A 17412-nucleotide genomic window follows, 5' to 3' on the forward strand; every position below is an offset into this window, starting at 1 on the left:
ATGTCTTGATGCCACTCTAAAAGGATCATTTAATATTAAACGAAATCTTTAAGTCCTGTGGGTAGGCAGCTGTTTTACCTGAGAGTAGATAGATCCAGTGTCCTGCCCATGAACCCAGCTCAGCAGGTGTGTTTAAAATATGCCATGGAAAAAATATGCCATCTCTAAATTTGTCCAGGCTTCAGAGTATTTAAAGGGATTACTCACTGAAATACAGCTTTATAATATAACAGCTACAACAACACTCGAACAAACCCCCACCCTTTTCTTATTATTTTTTAATTATTAAAAGTATTTGAATTAAACAGAAATTGTTATTGAAAAAGTTATAGTTCTTCCTCCTGCTTCTTGGAAAACACCTTTTAATAAATGGTTCCATAGTATTTTAAATTAAAAATCTAAAGAAAATACATGAAAAATCGTAATTTAAGCTATCGTTAGTTCTCGAGAATAGAAACATCTCTGGAACTTCAGGAGTTTACATGGTGTTTCAAATGTTATTGTAGTAACTGTTGTTACTACTAACCTACAGCCAAGCTGAATGGTTGGTGTCTGATCTTGCAAACATTTCAGAATCCTGCAGCTTGCTCTGTGGCATGAGCTAAATGTGTAGTACTAAAAGACTGCAGGAGCTGGACCTTAAGATGTATCTTTTGTTGCTCTTGGCTACTCTTTTTCATCTCATTTGGGAATTCTGGTTTTTGTAATAGCTTTCAGTAAAAATCCTTCTACTCCTCCTCTCTTTGTTTTCATTTTTTTCTTTGTTCCAGTTTTAATTGCCTACTATGCTGATTTTCTTTTTTAAGAATAACAACAAAGTCCTAGTTGCAGATGGATTTTAATTCATTATTTTAGAAAGGAAAATGGGTATTGATTGTATATTATTCACATCAATGGGTGTAGTTAGTCTTGTCCTCAGAAACACATTTACAAAACCACCATGATGTACTGACCTAAGATAAATTTTTAATTCACTTCAGATACAAGCCTCATGACTGTAAATAAAGCACATTTATTTGACACTCCAGAGTTATTTGGTTGCTAAGTGGTTTCTGTTTTTAAAAGAGAATAAACATTTAACATTTATTTCTGGGTTATTTTGGTAAGAAAATCTGTTAATTTTACTTTTTAAAGTCATTATCAGGGGGAAATGGTAGCATAAATTCCAAGAGCAATTTTCTTTTACAGTTTGACTGCATCGTATATGTGAAACAATTCATGGATGCTGGGGAAAAAATTAAGCTATTTTTTGCTTATTTAAACAGGGTAAAATAAAGAAGGAAAATATTAGGGAGGATCTCATATACTGTCTTCTGCCTTTGAACAAGTTCATGTTTATTGGATCAATGCCCAGTACTACTAAGATCCTTCAAGTAAAAACTGTTAGAAAAACATTAAAGACGAATTGTATCTTGTAACTGTGGGCTTGGTAGACTTAAATAAAGGCAGTATTTCGAAGTATTGAGCAATCTAAATTCCCAGGGTGCAGTGAATCCTACGGCTCAGTGAAAGCTGAAGGAGGAGACTATGATTACTTATAGGATTAATTAAGCACATAAACACAGGCAAAATTTTAATCATGGCTTTAGCTTCTGTTGGAATACAGACTTAAGTCTGTATCTATTTTGATGCATCAGGAATCATGAGTCTGCTGCTTCAATTATTTCCATACATTTTATCTCTGTTTTATGGTTAATGTATTGTTCTTTGCCTTCTCTTCAAAATTTTGCATTTCTGTCAGGATTTTAGTTTTCTCTTCTAGCTTTTCTTCTTTTATGCAAAGCCCAAGTTGAAACAATCTTTCATGACATGCACCTCCTCCAAATTCTGTATCTTGCCTATAATGTTCTAGACATTTTCTCTGCCTGCACCCTTATTTGTTCTTGCCTCTGAATTACTTTAGTCACTGTATCAGGTTAAATTATGATTTGATTTACACTGATTTCTGCTTCCAATCTAATTGACCAGTGCTACCTAGAAAAATTTTAGATGAAGCTCTTTTTACATGCTTGTGGAGACCAGATCATATTTATGAAATAAGGAAAATAATTAATAGCACCCTTTATTTTATCCTTACCAAGGTGAAAGAGAGGAATTAAGTGTCACATATTTCAGGCCTCTCTATCCATCTAAAGATAAATACTATGTCCACACATCAGTGTCAGAGAACAACTTAGTGTTTAAGTTCTAATGTATTTGTACCTAATGCTGTCTACAGGGGAGCCTCAGATGTAAACAGAACCTTGAGGGGAGATTATGATGTTCCAACCTGGGATTTGTGAAGACAATGTCTGGAAGCTAAGATCCAAAAGGAAGAACTTCAAACAAATCTTCTGTTTCAGAAATAGATGCAGATGAGATTGGTAATTTCCTTAGCAAATAAATTAATTTATTTCAAGTGTTTATACTTTGTCTGTTCTTAAAACTGTTAATCAGGGTATGAACATGCTGATACCAGCTCTTTCTCCTCCAGATAAAGAAATTGGAGACAAGCCTGAATTTTTTTCCTGATTGAATGTAGTCCCAGCGAAGCAAACTGAGCTGAGTTGAGCTGCAACCACATTAGTGATGAGTAAAACAAATTGTAGTGAAAAGAGAAGAATTGAAATGTAGAAATATATTCTAGAAATACCAGATTAATGATAAAAAGCTGGATATTTTTTGTACAGGTTTAAGTAATGTGCTGCTGATGGACAGCCCTAACTGGTGCTGATGAAATTCAGAGGTAGAACTGAAGGCAAAAATTACTCAACTTCAAGAAAATTGGTGTAGTATTTAATTGACATAGCAGAGAATTATAATTTTAAATGGAAGGAAGCCTGAAAATATTAAAAGCTTTAAAAGAAATATTACACTTGGCTAATACATACATGAAAATGAGAGCATATCATCAAATTTAAAGAAGAAATAGGGCTATTCTATATGAAATTCAAGCTTTATGAAGAGTTTCAAGAATCAAAATACAAACTAAAAAAAAAAAGAGAGAGACATAAAAGATGTTACAAAACAGTAAGTTTCTGGCCCTTATGGTTGTTGAAATAATTTAAAAAGATGGCCCAAATCAACCGGAACACAAAAAATAGAAGAAAGACTTGCACTCCCTGACCCCACATCTTTGTAAAACAGCATTTTCAGCCCTAGCAGTTTTTTTGAACTTTGTGACTGGCAATACTCAGTTCCCTAACCCCTTTCCATTTTCAGACATATGAGGCACAAATGACATACCCCCCTGTTAAAGTGCAACACCACAGCTTCTCTGCTGACACATGCCCCAGTATTCCTCAGACAAGACTTCATGAGAAAGATGTGAGTTGCTGGAGGAATTGCAATCTTAGCCGTGCCAGTCTCTCCTGTGAATGAGATACGAGTTATACAAATGTTAGTGTAACTGATTTGGAGAGACTCCTGAAGAATCTGGACAGCCAGTTGCAGCAGATGGGAAGGAAAAGGTTCACTAAATCATATCTTCTGGGCAAACTTAAAGGGAAAGAATTACCATATTGAACATTAGGAGGTTAGAGCAGTAATTAACTGACAGGGTTACTGAGACGAGGCACAGCAACACAGATGTGCCATTTTCCTGGGAAGTACTGGAATGAGTGTGTATGTCCAGTAGTTCTTTTAAATGAGAGAGAGGCATGGCAGCCTAGCCTGCTCTAGCAAAAATAAAAGGTAGGGAATCCTTGTTAAAAAGGTTGAGTAGGAGCTTAGTCTGTGCTTTTCAGTTTATTTCTAAATATTAGGGATAAATCCTGCAGCTGCTTCCTGAGAAGGAAAATAGTTTCTTTCCAGAGAAACTGGAAATATATTTTAAGCAGAATGGATCAGTGAGATGTTGCAGATCAGAAGGGTCTTTTCATTAGGTTTGGTGGCCACTAAGTACACGATTATATCTCAGTGTAAGCAGAAATCTTCCTGTTGGGAGTCCAGTCCAAGAGGGTGTCAAAAGTGGCCATGGCTTTAGTGGCAAGTTATATACTGAGGTATGAGGTCCAGTCTCTTAAACAATTTTACAGCAATGGGAGAAAGGAGGTAAACTAAAAGAAGCACTTCTTTCACCAAGACCATGAAAACCTCCTGTAGCCTCTCATGCAAGTTGTCACAGTGAGAACCAATCAGTACACTGATGTTTTTATTTTGTCACCTCAGGTATCCTAGGCAGCACTAGCCCCTTCATTTTTATGCCAGCGTGCAGTGTGTTCTCTTGGATGTATTTTATGTTTCAGTAGTGATTTACATTCACCAAAATGAAGGCCAGATGATCACCTCTGTTATGCAAATGAATGCATGGGGACAGCAAGGGAGTCAGTAACTTGAAGTGGTAAGACTGGACAGTTGTCATTCTGTTCAGGGGGCTTTTTCTCTCTATTCATTGACCTTTCAGTAGCTTTCTGGCTTGCAAATTCTCATTCAGGGGGAAGGGTGCAGTCAACTGGAAGGCAATTTCGGTTAGAAACCACTTTATGTCACAACTGAGACTCAGCTTACACAGGGAAAGATACACAGGATATTAAAGGTGTTCAATAAGTAAAAGCCTTGTTACTTTTAGTGCATATAAACTCTCAACAGTTTAAAGCAACAGGCTTACAACGTATTGGTTATTAAGACAGAGAAAGACTTATTTTAATAACATGCAAGTAGCTAGGGTATCTATGCTTAGGGAAAGAAATATAAACAATCTACATGTAATTATCGGGAAATATACTTCATACAGACTATACTTATATTTGTCTTTTTAGAGATGTGAATGAAATATTGAATTAAATATTAATCATGCCCTTCAAAAGCAGACAGTGAACTGTGGACCTCAAGAGCTGAATCCATTCTCTTCAGCTTAAGCTAAATAACCAAGCTCCTAGGAACCTGTGGGACAAGAACAGTTATAAAGGAAGAGGTTTTCCAGACCAGCAGAATTGTGTCAGTATAATTGTACCATTCTAACTGAAGTAGCTTACATAAAAATGATAATATAATACTTCTGGTATTTAAATATTACAAATACTAAAAATAATTTTATAAAACCTCTTTTTAAGGCTCAATACTGGGTATTAGTAGAGATTCAGTTGGGATCCAGGCCTTAAGCCTTACAGATGGCTATAAGACCTGATAAAATTGTGAATATTCATATTTTGAATCCACTGAAATAGATTAAGTTTTACCTGTATGGGATAAATGTGTATGTTTTCGATTTTCTTTCTTCTTTCTGGCTAGGATGGAGAAAGAATTTGGAGGGGAAAAAAGCAACACCCCACATGGGAATTAACAAATTGATATATTAACAATTGTACATATGTACATATAAAACTAATACATTCGTTAATTAAATAAAATTAATAATTCCATTGGATTTTCAGAAGGTAGAAAGGTAATAATTCTATTTCTCTCAGTGAGAGTAGAATATTCAAAATCTTTGTCCCAGGGCAACAGATAATGTAAGCTTACAGCCTCCATTTTGTAAATTATGTGACAAGAGCCCAAAAACTCTGGTTCTGAATACTTCCTGAGCTTTGGGAAATCTGACTCGAAATTTGTGGCAAAGTCTTATTTCTGAAATCTATATCAATGCACTTGATTCTCTTCTACTAGCTGTAGTCCTACTTCAGTGGGTTAATTTCTGAAGTTCCCTTCTCATTCTGTATTGAGCATGAAGTTTGTGGTTTCCATTTCATACCTAAAGAGGGATTTGTGTGCCTGAAACATTCTTTTTTTACATCCCATTGGCTTGATGAGAAGACATTAGGTCTCCCTACAGGCTTTGCCTGCATGCCTCCTGAGAGAAAAAATGCAAGCTATAATGAGAGCAACTCACAACCTGGAAACCCTCACAGAAAAAAATACCCTTACAGTCAGCAGACGTTTCGCCTAGTCTGACATGTCAGGTTTTGGCCCTGTCCTTCTAATAGAAAGCCCCTCCCAGAATAACTGAATCAAAATATCTAAAATTAATCAATATCATATTTATGTATAAAACAGACTAAGGGACGTTATTTGACCTTTTGGTAACTGACCTGCTAACAAAAGCAAGGTCTCACAGGATTTACCTCTTCATGCTCAGCGTGAGGCAACAAGCCAGTATAACATCTGCTCAGTATGCATTGCAAAGCAAATGAACAATGCTGACACCATTAATCAGCTTGTCCAAGAGAATAAAATGTCAAAACCTGATGTAAGAAAGCTTGGCTTTAAAAGCAAACATTTCATGTGGATCTGCATGGGTCTAATGATGGATTAGTTAACCCTGGAAGATGAAGAATGACTCCAGCCTAATGTTTGAGGGGGAATTGCATCTAAATCTGACAGTGTACAAAGAAAGACTGTAAAGAAATTAGAGATATGGGAACTACTTTTACAAAAATCAATCGCCTGCCATTGGTGCCTCAAACTTCAGTGTGTGATATTAAACAGAATTAATAAAACACACCTTGAGTCCTACCAGGTTGCAAGATGTGCATTAAAAGTAAGTTTTTTCATTCACAGAACTGTTAAACTGCAGGTAGCATTTTTTCCTTCCCCTCTGCTGAGCCATGGGCAGGAACAGTACCTCAAAGGGAAAAAATACACAGAATTTATTTCAGTGAAATAGATGCAAAGCAGTGCAGCAGTACTTTAAATCTGGGGTCAAATTACAAGTGAAAACTCAGGAACAGTCAGTAAAGGGTGCTGATACTTCCTTATTTAATGAGGAGTAGAACATCTGTTGGGGAAAGAGAAGGTAGGGAACACAGACACATAGAAGCTACAGCTGGAAAAAATCTCTGCTAGCCAGCTTAAAAATGCAGGACCTATTCTATTGCTTTGTCAAATCCACTTTTGAAACTACAAGGCTTTTCTGCTTCCAAGATTCCCTTTGGAAGATGTCTCTGGACTGCAGTGTATTTCAGTCTCAGAATATTTTTTCCTGGTATCTTTTTTTTTAATAACCTGAATTTCTTCCCATAATAACTAGCACACCCTTTTGTAATAAAACAAAAATTCACCTCCCTTGGTAGCTTTCACTGCCTTTCTTTTAGAGTCTGATTGTCTTATATCTTCTCAGAATATCACACCCTAAGCTTCCCCATTGGAAATTATCAGGACAGGGGGCCAACCTTTGCCCAGAGGGCCTTTCTTGTTTTTGCTTATATTCTCTTCCCTGAGGTTAAAAAGACTTTTAATACAGGGTATGTTCTCTGTGTGTTAGCACTTCTCTGCTGCAATCAAGTTACCTTTCAAACTCTTTTTTGATAAGCTTAGCAAATTGCATTCATTCTGTCCTTCACAGTGGGGCTTTTTTTCCAGCATTCAGATAATCTTTGTGGCTTTCTTTTTACACCACCTTCATTTCTTCCACTATTATAAAGACTCTTTTCTGGGATTTCATCTGTATAATATTTACAGGTAAAATTGATCACTTTAAAGCTACTTCTTCCAGACAAGTAGATGTTGCCTTAAAATACTCAAGGCATTAAGAGGGAAGAAAGGAATCAGCTCCCATTTCACATTTCCACAGAAACTTTTAAGATCCTCAGCTATTCAGGCTCCCCAGTTTGTGAGAGTGACCATATGAGTGGTGCAACTGATAAAATCAGGGAATTACTGTACAGGTCTGGTTGAAGAAATGCAGAGGGTCTATAGTGTAGTGTAAGACATCCAGTGTCTCAAAACTGAAAGTATTATGCTTTCTGATACAATTTTAGTAAAAAAAATAAAGGAAATACAAACCTCCTGCAGGTGACAATCTCATGTTGAAAATGCATTCAGACCCTATGTATAGGGGTGACTGAAGGTGACTATGAAAGTCTGGATGTACTTTGAGTTTGACCCTTCTGAGAATGAGAGCTGGCATGTTCCCTCCTTGGAACTCAAAGTCTGTAAGTGTTTTTGACAGTGTAGGCTTTCAGAGGTTTATTAGTGAGCCAGGTGAAAACTGTGCTGCAGAAGAAGGTACTGCTAAATATAATAGTTTTTCAGCCCAGAATATAGAGGCTTTGCTACACAAAGGGCTACTAACAGCAGCTTGGTGTAGAATATAAAAAATGCATCTAAAAACTTGATAAAATCAGCCACAAAAATTCACCAACTAAACAACCAAATCATTACAAAAGTCATTTGGACAAGGGGCTGAAAAATCCTAAGCAGAAAAACAGGAATGATGGGAATTTGAAAGGTTGGGCTATCACTACAACAATGTGAGCACTACACAGCAGCTGCAATCAACAAAGGAAGCAGAGCTACTACTTGCTCAAGTACTTTATTGACAAGCAAGACATAGGTCATTAGACATTGAATGTGATCCTTTACCCAGTTGCCATATTGCAGTATGACATTTCATTTCAGAGCAGAGAACTGGAACTATTTTGCTAGTCCTCTTTACCCAGTATCAGTTAATTGCATCATCATCCTTGGCTGCTAAACCTGCTGTCTTTTTCACGGAGATCACCTGGAGGTTTTTTCACTTACCATAAGCTTCAGGACAGGCTCCTCTCTCTTACTTCAGCTCAGTCAGTGGGAAAATCCTTTCTTGGGTCACAAACCACTACCAAACTGAAGATGACTGTCGTAAGGCAGTTGGTTTGCTCTCCACCTGAGCCAGAGTACTGAGTTAGGATGAGTTTAAACCTGGACCAGCATGATAATATAGAGAAATACTCCTTGTCTCATCCAAATCCACTCAGATTGGCTGGTATGGTATCACAGCAGAGAGCACTCAAACAGGTACACACATGCACACAGATGCACTGACAGAGGTCCTCAAAATTCTAATGTATTTAACTGCCATGGTATAATAAGATATAACACTCTACATTCGACTGAATCTGCAGCAGAAATGTAGTGAATGGCAAATCCAAAAGCAGTGCTCTTTTCCCTGTCAAAGGACAGGGGGGAATCTGCTACAAATAAGCAGTGGTGCTGGGGGGCTGGCAGGCATCCCTAACCGGGTAGACAGTGCTGGAACATGCCTTCTCTTTCTGGCCTTCCCTTGCTATCATTCCTGTAGGATCGGTGCTCTCTGCTTCCCCACTGCACCCTTGTGGCAACTGCAAGGTTGGCCTTGCAGGTACTTTTCTCATCCATTTTGATCTATGCATGTAATTTAGTTCCAGGTTTTAAAAAGAAATATTCCTTCTTATTATGTCATCCATTAAACAATTCATTTATTCATAATAACTCTGTGTGTATTTTCTTGACAGTCCAGCAATGTTCTTATCTTTAACATATTTATCAAACATAAGGAAAATTTGGTTCTTTTCCACTCATTATTTAAAAGATTACTCATCCCCTGTGTGAGAATTTTAAAGAAAATCCACAAAACACAAATTTTTGCTTAACTCTTAGTTTGGTCTTCCAAAATAGAAGTACGATATTTGTCTAAAATTAGATTATTCAGAAGACAGTGGCAACAAATGTATTTTTATACTTGGAGTAATTAGTATGTTTTACATCCACCCTGCAACAGCTGGTTTAGTCTGGCATTATGGTTTTTCCAGAGCTGTTGAGGGATTTCTTTAGCCCAATAGGATTTGTGTTGATTACTGCTGCACTTTTTTTAGTGGTTTTTATTCTTGGGGGTTTTTTCTTATCTTGACTCTGAAAGTTCTAGCCACTTGGGTTATTACAAATTTTGGTATGTTTATACTGTAATTCCACTACAATAATAAAGAAGTCAGACTTTCACAGACTTTCATGCACACACACACAACATAAACACACACATACACAAAAGAACTTGCAACTCATTTGCTGGAATCCTAAATTTGAATAAATATAAATATTTAAATTGTTTAAAGACAGGGTAGGGTGAAAAGGCAATTTTGGTTCTAAAATGCCTCAAAAAAGACCAAGAAAACCTCAAAAGGCTCCAATAACACCTCAAAATCCTGATGTAATAAAATTGACTATAATTGGCTAAACTTGAGTAATAAAGGCAATATATAAATTATTGAGCAAACGTAGAGGGTGAAAAGGTGATTTTCATCCTAAATGCCACAAAAAAGACACAAAATCCATTCAAACTCCCTAGAATTCAAATAAAATTGACTATATTTGACTAAATATGAGTAAGTAAGGTGATATTTAAGTTATACTTAAAAAAGGGGGGGTTGGAAAGTGCTTTTGGCATTAGAATGCCCTGAGTAAATATGAATATCCCTCTCAACTCTATGTGTGAATAAACAGGAATAAATAGGAAAAATTAGGGTGATATTTAAGAAAGGATTAAAAAGTGTTTTGGGCACCAAAATGCCTCAGGAAAGATCCAAAACGCCACAAAAACACCTCAAAAAGCCCCAGAATTTAAATAAAACTAAGATGGAATAAATAGAAATAAATTAGAATATTTAAGTTATTTAAGAAAGGGGAGGATGAAAAGGCGATTTTGCCCTCAAAAACGCCTCCAAAAAAACTCAAACCCCCATAGAAATCCTCCCAAATTAAATAAATGTTGAATTAATATTAATATTAATAAATTAAAGCAGTAGTATTAAAAAACCGTAGGGTAAAGGTGCTTTGGGCATTGAAACGCCTCAAGAAAGCACCAAAAAGCCCCCCAAATGCTCATAACTGCATTTCAACTAATTAATAAACATTTAAGTTTTAGGGTTAATTAGTTTGATTAGGGTAGAAATTCAGTTAAAGCGTCTAAAAGAGAAATTTGGGGCAAAAAAGCCCTGAAACCGCATTTAAACGGAACAAATTTAATCAGAATGAAAGAACCTGAGGTAAAAGTTGCCTGTAATTGAAAAAATTTGAGGCAATTCGCCTTAACTTGAGGAAAACCGGGGGTTAAAAGGCGTTTTTAGCCGTAAACCCCCTCAGAACACCTGAAACCCCCCAAAAGACTCAAAGCTCCCCCAAACAGCCGCGATTAATACCAATTAATCGATTAAGTAATTAAATTATTCCCTCAATGGATTAAATTAAGGCAACGAATTAAGTCACTCCATGGGCTCGAAACAGGCTCCAAACCCCTTCGGATTTCCCCGACTAAGCTCCCAAGCCGCCTCAAAACCCTCCGCGGCGCCAACTAACGCCTTAATGAGTATCTTAGTCAACCCCACGAGCGATGGTAACTTATTAATTTTACTAATTAATTACATTTGGTAATTAACCTCCACCGTACCTTGCCCGCCGCCACCACCCCGCAGCGGCCCGCCCCGCGCCGCCCTTTATATCACCTCGGTCGCTCCCCTCCCATTTCCGCCCGGGACCAATCAGCGCGCCGCGCGCCCCAGCACACCCCGCCCACTGGGCAGGGAGGTCCCTTCCCGGGTTTTCGGCGCTCAGCCAATCAGCGTGCCCTTAGCAACTGGACAGCGTCGGGAGCCGCCAGTGGCTGACCAATCAAGCGGCCGACTTTTGCGGAGGCGCGCGAAGAGCTAAGCCAATGGGGGAGCACCGCGGGCGCCTCACGCCGGCGGCCAATCAGAGCGCGGCGGCCGGGAGGAGGAAGGCAGAGAAACGGCGGCAAGCAGCGGCTGGGCGGACAGATGGAGGGACTGCCGGGGACACCGAGGGACCCAGGAGGACATCTCGCCGGTTTTGGGGGCTCCAAAGCTCAGGAGCTTCAGCGCTGCCTCCTCCCGCCCCCCCCGCCGCTTTTCGTCTTCAGCGCGCGGCTTCACCACCCCGTGACACGCTTGCCATAGATGGCTATATTTGCATAAAGGGGCGCGGTTCCGTCCGCTGGCGGGCAGCCTATCTGTGGGTTTTTTGCATAAAAGAGAGCCGGGTTTGTCAGCACTGCCGAGGGCTTTGTAGCGCCCTGTCACTGACCCACAGGGACCCTCAAGGACAGCCCGCTGCCCTGCAGGGACCCCTCAAGGGCACCCCAGTACCCCACAGATGCCCCAAAACATCCCATAGAGACCCAGAGGTGTCCCTTAGCGACCTCCATAACCATATACCTCCATGAAGTTTATTATGCTGTGCTGATGGCTTATACAATGCGGCAAATAGAATATTATAAATTCATTAGAAGTAAAAAAAAAAGAGGGACAGAAAAGCAGCTCCAGTGTTACACAAAGGAAGGCCAAATTTCTGTCTGTTGTGTATTTATATTAGCAAACCATCAAAGACTGTTTAATATAACATAAGGAATCTTTCTTTTGTTAGGGGAAAAGAAAAAGTGAAGATAAAGCCCCAAGAAACTTCTTGCTTGGTTTATTAAAGTAAAAATACCCCAAATTACTACTTATTTCAGCTGGAATAGGCCCACAAGAAATTTGTTGCTAGAAAGGAAGTACCACGGGAATCACATTCATAACCAAAAAACTAAAATTTCCAGCTAGTAATGCAGAGTAAAAAGCAGTAACAAGAACTGTGAACATTATGGTATTAAAAATTCACTTTTGCAAGAGAGTTGTCCAGAATGCTCTCTCAGAGAGGAAAGAAATTTAATTGTCCTAACTTCCCATGAAGTGCATATGGTAAAAGTGATTTTGTTGTAGCTGCTACTGAGCATTTCCATTAGGATACAGTTTAATTTACATTTGTAAAGATACCCTTTCAATAGAGGCTTTTATGGTGCTTAGAATGGTATAACCTTGGTTAAAGGTCCAAGTTTTATACGTGTAGAGCGAAGCTCAAACATTTAGTAAGGTGTGTATAAGCCACCTTCTACCAGCTATTAATGCTTGACATCGAGAAAGGGGAAATTCCACCTAATCTGAGATCTGCGTTCAACGCCGGGACAGTCAATGTCCAAATTCTTTAATGGATATATGATTCTGCAAGTTTTTTACCGTTTCAAGCCAGGCTTTGATGTTTCCTGGTTCTCTATGGAGGACGCAGTCGGAGCTGGGGGTGCTGAGCGGGGCTGACCACGGTTCCTGACAGGGATAGTTCTTCCTCTGCTGTGTTCGGTGCATTTGACAGTGACATCTGGTGACCAGTTTAGTTAAATGCAGGTTCGTACTTCAGGGCTCGTTTCTGTCAGCTCTTCTTTACCTTCAGTGTGGTAAAAAGTCCACCTGAAAGCAAGGACTTGGCAAAGGCACTGTAGTTTCTCCATTTATGGACTTTAGGTTCCTCTTTTCTCCTCTCACTGTTCCCAGCTGGATGCTTTCCAGAATGGATGGAGCCAATTGGACTAGAGCTGCTTAAGGTTTTCACAGTCTTTACTGAAGCCTCTGCATTTTGCTTTTATCACCTGTCTAGAAGCAGAGGAAAATCCCCAAACATTTGTAATAATCTTCCTGCTTACTTTTTGTTTATACTGAGATGCTTGGAAGTAGGAATCTGCTCATCTCTTGTTCTGGTGAGCATGACAGAGAAGGCTATTCCCAATTTCTAAACTAGAACACAAATCTCATGAAAAGGATGAAGAAAATAAGAAAAAGTAAACCAGGAGAATAGTGTTCCAACATTGCTGTCTGATATACAGGTGTTTGTTCCAGAAAGAGTGTTCACCAGATAGGGAGAGTGTGGATAAAGGCACACCTAGGTTATAAGGAACCTTCTCATTCAAAAGGGAGTGGGCATCCCTTTGCAGGCTGTTCAGAGCCTGCATTCAGTATCTGCATAGGCCCCTATCCTGCTCACTGACTCATCTTGCCTGTTTCTCGGGTCAAGCTGGGAGAGGAATCTTGCCTTTCTCTAAGTTTAATCAATAAACTGTTCATGCACTGCAGGAATGGAGCAGCTTGTCTTTTAAGGCCTGTTTTATGTTGCTTCTCATTTTATGGGATGAAACAGAGTCAGATGTACAAGGCTTGAGTGCAGCATCAGATCTGAATGTTCCTGGGTTTGAGATCTGGGCTTAAACCGAGGCATTCCTAAAGTTCAGGTTCATCCAACAAACATGAGTTTATTCTTCAAATCAAGATTTTAGTCCATGCCTATCTGTGTCACTGGTACTTGAGCTTGCAAACTTCTAATTTGATATTATTTATCCCTTTCCCCCTTTAAAAGGGGTAAGGCTGGGGGTGTAAACCCAACAACTTTCCGTACATTTTGATTCTTTTTTTGAAGTGAAGAGCAGAGCGTTACCTATGAGCAGCCCTGGTGGTCCCTAGTGGTACCTGCTTTGGCACCGTATTATTGTCTTACTATTCACCATACAGCTTTTGCCTTTTTCTTTACTGTCAACTTTATGTAATAGGGCCCTGACTCCAGCAACAAAATGCTTGTTTATAACTGCAGGCCTTTGCATTGTTGAATTTCCTTCTGTCTCTGTAACTCTGCACCACAGGGCTGTGCAATCCTTTTTGCATGAAAACTTATTCTCCATGATTGGCATTATCCTTCTGTTCTGTGTTACCTGAGACTTCAGTACGATGCGCTTTCTTGGACTATCTTCTCCTTGGACCAATATTTTTATTAAAATATTAAGCAGAACTGGGACTGACAGAGACTTCAGAAAGCACACCCCTTTTCTTCCCAATTGTACAAACAGTTGTGATCTCTTCTTACCTATCTAATAGTTATTCTTTTAATCTCAATTTTTTCCACTTTAATAATTAATCTCCCTTGAAGCAGTGAAAGCAATTCTTGATTTAAGTCTATTGAGATTAGTTCCAATACACTGAGCATGTCTAAAAAAGCAGTTATCTTACTGAAGACACTATAGATTACCACAATCTAATGTGACAAAACCATGTGGCATTTTATCACAGTTTTCATTTACCTCTCTGATCTAGATTTACTCATTCTATAGTAATGGTACTGAAGTCTTGTAAAATGTCAGTTTTATCCTCCCACTTGCTCCTTTTAAAAATGCATACAGCATATTTTTCGCTGTGAGTCATAGGGTATTGTTGTCAAATTATAGGAACAAATATCCTATCTGCTATACCAGTGATTTTTTTTTACACCTTTGGATGGAGACAATCTACCCCTTAATTTCAGTTTTGTTGTTATTGTCCAAATTTTGGTAATACATAAGATGTGGTAAATGCTTCACTGCCATGAGATGCCCTACTCTTATTCTCATGAATGTAATAATCCCTACTGTAAACAGAAGAAAAGCTGTACTTAATTTCTAGGTCAAACTAAATCGTCCTTTGCCTCCATTGCATCGTGACTGGGTAGACGCCTCACTTCTTTGTGCTTTAGCCTTTCTGTGTTATGAAGTTAAGAACCTGGGTTCTCTTTTCTTTGTAAGTCCATCTAGGCCCTTCTGGGTGATTTTCTGTACCTTTCACATCTGAAGAATGCTTTTTGCCAATTAATGCTCTTTCCATTCCTGTATAAACTCTCTACTTAGTCATACTTTACATTGAAGTGTCTATTTTGACAAGTTTTCCTTTCATTTGAGGTTGGAGTTCAATTTTTTTCATTATTTACACACTTGAATTACTCTGGACGACCTTACCAACTAGTTTCCTCAGTTTCTCAAACTTTGCATTCGAGAGACAAAAATATGATAACAGATCTAATTTTTGCCTAAATTGAACTTCTAAGATGAATTGAAGCAGTTTGTGATCAAACCATTTTAAAGAAATGCGGATGCACTTGAAAACAAAACCATTGTCCTGCACAAGCATTTCAGTTGTGTATTGACAATCCATTCCTTATTAGAACTAGATTTTACAGTTTGGATTTTGAAGTCTGGGGCAACACACAGATCTGCTCAGGCCTTTTCCCCTTGGATTTCATGCTTTGTGGGTAACACAGCTCACAGAGAGACCACAAACTTCCGAGGCTATGGAAGCAGTGTAGTGAGCCTGAGGCATACTGCATTACAAAAGACAAGGGAGTTAGAGACAATGGCCATACCAAAATAAAAGTAAAATTCAGTATGGTATCTGAGATACGTGCTGTATGCAGAGGCTTGAAGTAGGCCATAGGAAATGCTGATTGCTGTCCATATCTTTCCCCTTGTTTAGGGAGATTATGGCATCTGAAGAGAGTTGATGCTCCAAAGTTCCCTACCTGCTGCTAGTGAGTTGAATGGCTGTAATTTCCCATTGCTTTTTCTCCAGCATCTCTCAGCATTAGGCTATAAGTGGAGGTAGGAATCTCATGGCCAGACTGATTTTCCATGTTTAAAAAATGGATTACTGTGCAGTATTTCTAGGACCAAGAGAAGATCAAACAGATGAAAATCATTGCGAGCATCTAGTGTTCAAGGTGTTTGGCTGGAATGGGAAGCTCCTGTATCTGGACTCTGCTGTGAAGCTAATTTGTTTTTACCTAATGATTGTTTGATCAATCATTAGTGTGCAATACTGAGAGATGAGATGAGATGAGATGAGATGAGATGAGATGAGATGAGATGAGATGAGATGAGATGAGATGAGATGAGATGAGATGAGATGAGATGAGATGAGATGAGATGAGATGAGATGAGATGAGATGAGATGAGATGAGATGAGATAGATGATGAGATGAGATGAGATGAGATGAGATGAGATGAGATGAGATGAGATGAGATGAGATGAGATGAGATGAGATAGATGATGAGATGAGATGAGATGAGATGAGATGAGATGAGATGAGATGAGATGAGATGAGATGAGATGAGATGAGATGAGATGAGATGAGATGATGTGATGAGATGAGATGAGAATCAAATATAAGTTGTTTCCTTCTGTCTTACTCTTTGCTCAGTACCTCAAGCTCAATGCTGAAATGTATAGGGCAGGTCGGTCCTGATCATTTGCTCTGTACAGAACCCCAGACAGTCAACAAATTATTGCTTGAAAAAAGGTATTTTGTTTTTCTGATTGTTGAGTAAGTGGTTCTGTATTAGAGTTTTCCATTTGTGCAGGTAAAATCCCTCTTTTATAGACTAAAATCTCACCACTTGCTTAGTTAATGTACATATAAGGTATATATAGATCCTATTCAATGACATTTTTAACCACCTAGGGTTGTCCACAGCAGTTCAATCCATAGGCATCATGCCAAACCAGGCAGCTGTTTGTTAAACACGAAAGCACAAAAAAAACAAATGAGCAGAATGTATTCACAACTTCTTGGGCTCCATCAAAACTTCAGTACTTACTATGGACTGTCTCTGAAACTTTCAGGCATCACACAAATGAAGATACTGTACTGTGGGCTTTGACAAATATAGAAATCTCAAAATAATTAAGAATGCAAACTACCAATTAAAAGTTTTTGAAATGCTATGTCAGTTTATGAATCATCTGCCCATTGGTCATAATATACAGGCAAAATAAAAATTAGCTGAAGGATATTAATTAAAGAAGATTAAAAGAAAAATGCTACTTATCATGAAAGAGAATGGAATGTGCTCATTGTTGAAGTGAACTTCTAACACTTTAATATGTATATAAGCTTATGATGTGTGTTTTACTCATAATTGCAGTATGTGGAATCTGAAACAAGCAGAATGTGTTCCAGAATTGGCAATTTCTTAGGCAGTCGAGATTCTTCATCAGCCACTGCCTTTTGAATTGGCCAGTCAAATTCAGAGCCTAAATTCCAAATGGATTCTTCAGTTCAAGATTTTGAGAAACAGAAGTTCTG

The 17412-nt window shown here is 38.5% G+C and overlaps 1 long non-coding RNA gene across 2 annotated transcripts; it reads right to left on the minus strand.

Moving 5' to 3' along the window:
• Nucleotides 1-670: 670 nt before the first annotated feature.
• On the minus strand, nucleotides 671-11190 carry LOC108640070. 2 transcript variants are annotated; one of them, XR_001920922.2, is made up of 4 exons: nucleotides 11099-11190; nucleotides 7702-8563; nucleotides 6422-6541; nucleotides 671-3350 (listed from the first exon to the last, which is right to left on the minus strand). It is a non-coding gene; the product is annotated as an uncharacterized LOC108640070 (long non-coding RNA). The 2 variants fall into 2 exon arrangements; XR_001920923.2 differs by lacking the exon at nucleotides 7702-8563 and having other exon boundaries at nucleotides 676-3350; nucleotides 11099-11180.
• Between the last annotated feature and the right edge of the window lie 6222 nt (nucleotides 11191-17412).

The sequence above is a fragment of the Manacus vitellinus genome, unplaced genomic scaffold (genome assembly GCF_001715985.3).
Source record: "Manacus vitellinus isolate BGI_N305 unplaced genomic scaffold, ASM171598v3 scaffold_28_pilon, whole genome shotgun sequence".
NCBI lineage: Eukaryota > Metazoa > Chordata > Aves > Passeriformes > Pipridae > Manacus > Manacus vitellinus.